At 38.6% G+C, this 5521-nt stretch overlaps 1 non-coding gene across 1 annotated transcript; it reads right to left on the bottom strand.

Moving 5' to 3' along the window:
• Positions 1–985: 985 nt before the first annotated feature.
• LOC143663748 (U1 spliceosomal RNA) lies at positions 986–1149 on the bottom strand. Its single transcript, XR_013166133.1, has one exon. It is a non-coding gene; the product is annotated as a U1 spliceosomal RNA (small nuclear RNA).
• Positions 1150–5521: the final 4372 nt, after the last annotated feature.

Raw genomic sequence — 5521 nt, 5'->3', positions numbered from 1 at the left:
TCTGATTCAGCCACGCTGGTCTCTGATAGTCCTTAAACATGCCAGGCATGTTAGCACATCAAGGCTTTCATACTTGCTATTTCCTCTACTTAAATATTATTCCCATAGATATATACATGGCTCCCTCACATCTTCCATAGCTTTTCAATGAAATATTGCCTAATCTGTCATGTATTCCCTGGCCAATGCATTCAAATTTGCACATCTACAGCCTCTGCTTCCCTGATAGTTATTTACGGCATTTATTGTCACATCTTATTTAGTTTTTTTATTGTCTGTTCTCAACATGAGAATGTGTTTCATAAGGATGAGAATCTCTGTCAATTATATTTACTGCTATAGCTCAACATCTACTTTGACAGAGTAGACAATAAATATTTGTTAAAGATTGAGTAAATGTGTGGCTTATACACTGAATCTAGGTACCATGAAATAGTTATTTTTGAAATATCTTCCTCCTTTGTATTTACTCCCCAAATAAACTTAAATCAAGCCCTGTCCATATGTCATATGCCCTTTCTCCATATCATTCCCTTATAATCTCATCTTAGTGTGTTAGCTTCTTAGCTATCGCTTTCTGAATTTTCACTTTAATTAATGCTGCATACTGCCATGAGTGAGCATCTTCCTCCAGTAACATTATTCAAAAATATTATTGAAAGAAAGACCATTTATAGTGGAATTCAATGTTAGTATAATTACATTTATCAAACTGTTTTCTGTTAATTTTGCTTATTTTGTCTTTTTAAAGAAATCATTCTAAACCTCAAGGTAATAAAAATTCACCCTTATGTTTACTTTAAAATGCTTTAAAGTTTAATTTTTGGATTTAAATACTAAAATTCAGCATTAAAATGTATGATTGATGTGAAGTTTTGCTTTTGTTTTTTTCCTTGCAAAATATCAATTTTTCACCCCTGTAATTCTGAACTATCTCTATCATTCCATTGCTTCAGATGTCCTAGGTGTTTTTTTTTTTTTTGGCCAGGGGAGAGCATAAATGCAGTCCCCCACTACCACAAATTATGCAGCTGAGTTTCCCACATTTGGGGAAATCGCAGGGGTCAGCACATCCGTTGTGCAATGGATAAGCCTCACCCTGGGAAAACCACCTTCGTGATCACGGTATCTCCCCTGTCAGGTAAGTATCGTCCTAGGTGTTTTTAATAATAATTGGTACTTTTTAAGTCAAACTTCCTGCCTTCCACATACACAAATTTTATTCAGCCTTTTCACATTTATCTTGTCTATTATTGATCATTGGTATTCTACATATATTTTAGATCACCTTGTTAAGTTCCACAGAAATTCAAATCGGAATATTAATTAGATCCATACTAATTTCAAAGAGGAATTAACTCTTTTTTATATTGAGGTTTCTTCCACTGTGGAGTGTCTTCAGCTACTGCTGCAGCCATTGTGCATCACCAGTGAGCACTTTCCCTTCTATGTGGAGTCCTGATACAGTACAGAGTTCTCAGTCTATCATCCCCACTCACATTCGTCTAAAGACATTCACACAGATAAAAAATTTAAGCCTTCTGGTTGCATGCATTCTAGGTGATTGATGCAAGAATAGAAAAATCTCAGAAGCACTTTTTTCTTTCTATTTAGTTGTTCTGTAGCAAAAAGTGTCCCACAATGTACCTGCTCTGCACAACTGACTGACCTCATTGCTGTAACCCTTCAAGAACAGCAGGAAAAGAATAAGCCAGCACTGCAACAACAACAAAAACCCAACACTTTTAGAGGTTCCAGGAAGATGGTGGAATAGGATAGGTTGAGTTCACCTCTGCACCAAGGAACAGCTAGATAAGGAAAGGGAAGGCAATTGAGATGGGAATTCCAGGGTGTAAGTGGCCTGGGAGGGTCTTCTACACCATGTACAGAGGCCCTGGCTGCAAAATTTGAAGAACTGAGATGCAGAGAACCAGAGCCCATCCACCTCCTTCAAACTGCCTAGCATGCCCCATTCCAAACAGAAGCCTAGAGCCTTCAGGAGTGCACAGACTGGTAGATGGAGATTAGGAAATAAGCCAAGCTGCATTCCTTGAACATGCTACCCTTATCAGTGCAGCCCCAAGACCCACAGCTCATCCGCACACCTCACGCACCTGAACGGCCATTATCCAAACCCCTCCCAATGTTCCAAGCACCCTGCCTCGTCACCCTCAACTCAAATACACCCACCCCACACCCTCGCACCCCAAGCACACAGATGGATGCCTGCCCCAGCCCAACCTACCTCTCCTGCACAAGCATAGTCTTACTCCGCCCCTTCTGAGACCCACATCCCCTCCCTGTCCCCTACAGGTGGTCACCAGTGTATAAAGGTTGCAAGTGCTTACCTTTATACCAAGGCTACACCTGCCCTCCCCCACAACCCATACAGTCATGCAACCACCCCCTCCTAAGCTCTGCACACATGTCTATCAGTTTACAGACCCCCCAGATCTGCAAATGTGCATGGCTTCCAGCCACACCCTCCAGCTTTCAGCAAGTGCTGACCTCTGCAGCCCAGTCACACCTGCCCCCAGCCCTTGCAGGTGCAATCCCAGCCCATTGCCTCTGAACTCTGTACACATGCACACAAGGACACTGCCCCCTAGACTTGCACACAACAGAGCCCTGACCCCCGACCCACACACCCACACAGCTGAATCTTCCCTGCTGCCGGGCACCCTCACATTTCTGCACTGACTTCTTGTCACGGTTGTGCCCCACCCAGTGCCCTACATCCTGCTCCACATCCATCCCTCAAATACAAGGCTTTAGACTACCGAAGGAAATCAACTTCAAAGTAAATCAATCAAGATATTTATATGCCATGAAAACAACAGAAGATCACTAAGCATATCACAATATAGCAGATAAAGGTCAGCTTAATGACCAGATTAAAACACCAGAGGAGACAGAGACTTTGGAACATCTAATCAAAGATGTTCCTACAACTCTACAAAAATAAATGGGATGGGGCGGGCCACGGTGGCTCAGCAGGCAAGAACACTTGCTTGGAATGCCAGAGGACCCGGGTTCGATTCCCGGTGCTTGCACATGTATAAAAAAATAATAATAAAAATAAATAAATAAATAAATGGGATAGTTAATGGCATGCAGGAGATCAAGAAGACACTACAAAAGCATTAAGAGGAATTTGAAAGAATAATTAGAAAATTAGCAGCTATCACAGAGATTAAAGATACATTAGACCAAATAAAAAATATACTAGAAAAGCACAACAGCAGATTTTAAGAGGCAGAAGAAAAAAGTGAACTAGAGGACAGGACAACTGATTTCAAACACCAAAAACAGCAAGTCGTAAAAATGATGGAAACATTTTAATTGGATCTCAGGGAAATGATGGACAAACAAAGTGCACAAATAAAAGAATCATTGGTTTCCCTGAAGGAGAAAAGAAGAGTAAAGGACTGGGAAGATTAGTCAAGAATAGAATAGGGGTAAACTTCCCAACCCTTATAAAGGACATAAATACGCAAATCAAAGAAACCCAATGAACTTCAAATAGGATAAATCCAAATAGATCTTCCCCAAGACACATACTAATTTGTCTGTGAAGTGTTGATGAGAAGCAGAAAATCCTGAAAGCAGCAAGAGAAAAACAATCTACTACATACAAGGGAAATCACATAAGACTAAGTTCAGACTACTCAACTATCACCCTGGAGGCAAGAAGACAGTGGTATGATAACTTCAAGATCCTAAAAGAGAAAGTCTTCCAGCCAAGAATTCTGTATGCAGCCAAAATGTCCTTCAAAACTGAGGGAGAGATTAAAATTTTACAGACAAACAAATCATGAAAGAATTTGTCAAGAAGAGACTAACCTTATAAGAAATGCTAAAGGGAGTTCTGCCAGTTGAAAAAAAAAGACAGGAGATTTGGGGTCTGGAGGAGGGCACAGTATTCAAGAGTACCAGTAAGGGTAACTTGATAAAAAGAGAAAGTTGGCAAAGAATTATAGGTGTGACAAATAAAATTTAAAGGATAAGATGGTGGATTCAGTAGTAACTTTGAATGTTAGCAGAGTAAACATACCAATTAAAAGATACAGATTGGCAGAATAGATTAAAATATATAATCCAGCTATATGCTGCTTACAAGAGACTCATTTTAGAAACAAGGATATAAATAGATTGAAAGAGAAGGGATGGAAAAAGATGTTCCATGCACATTGTAACCAAAATAAAGCAGGAGTAGTTATATACTAATACCGGACAAAATAGACTATAAATGTAAAGACATCAGAAGAGACAAAGAAGGACACTATATATTAATAAAAGGAACAATTAACCAGGAAGAAATAACGGTCATAAATACTTATGCTTCCAATCAAGGAGTTCCAAAGTACATGAGACAGACATTGGCAAAACTGAAGAGAGTGATAGATGATTCAACAATAATAGTAGGAGACTTTGATACACCACCCTTTTCTACAGACCAAACAACCAGACAGAGTATCAACAAGAAAATAGGGAAGTTAAACAACACGGTAAATAAATTAGTCTTAACAGAGATATATAGGTCTTTACATCCCAAAACACCAGGACATACATTCTTCCCTAGTGTTTATGGAACATTCTCCAGGACAGATCATATGCTGGAGCACAAAACAGGTTTTTATAAATTTAAAAGCATTGAAGTTATTCAAAGCACTTTCTCTGATCACAATAGAATGAAGCTGGATATCAATAACCATCAAAGAAAGAGAACGTTCACAAATATATAGAGATTAAATAACACTTGACTAGTAGATCAGAGAAGAAATTGCTAGAGAAATCAGTAGCTATCTGGAGATGAATGAAAATGAGAATGCATCATATAATACATCAGAACTTATATGATGTGGCAAAGATGGTGCTGAGTTGGAAATTTATTGCCCTAAATGCCTACATTAAAAGACAAGAAAGAGCAAGAATTGAGGACTTACTGCTCATGTGGTGGAACTTGAGGAAAAACAGAAAAAAAACCCAAAAACAAATAGAAGAAGAGAAATAACAAAGTTTAAAGAGGAATTAAATGAATGGGAGAACAAAACAACTATAGAAAGAATCAATAAAACCAAAAGATGGTTACTTGAGAAAATCAATAAAATGTATGGGCTACTATCAAGGCTGACAAAAAAGAGAGAGAGAGAGAGAGAGAGAGAGAGAGAGAGGTTGCAAATAAACAAAATGAGAAGAGGATCATTACCACAGACCCTGAAGAAATAAAAGAAATCATAAGAGGACACATGAACAACTACATACCAACAAACTAGACAACTAGATGATATAGACAAATTCCAGGAAACACACAAACAAGCTACACTGACACAGGAAGAAACAGAAGATCTCAACAAACCAATCACAAGTAAAGAGATCTAATCAGTCATCAAAAACCTTCCTACAAAGAAAAGCCCAGGGCTAGATGACTTCACAGGGGAATTTTATCAAATATTCCAGAAGAACGAACACCAATCTTGTTGAAACTCTTCTAAAAAATTGAGGAAAAAGGAAAACTGCA

This window comes from Tamandua tetradactyla, chromosome 19 (assembly GCF_023851605.1).
Source record: "Tamandua tetradactyla isolate mTamTet1 chromosome 19, mTamTet1.pri, whole genome shotgun sequence".
In the NCBI taxonomy this organism is placed as follows: Eukaryota; Metazoa; Chordata; class Mammalia; order Pilosa; family Myrmecophagidae; genus Tamandua; species Tamandua tetradactyla.
This window is presented reverse-complemented; position numbering and strand designations above follow the sequence as displayed.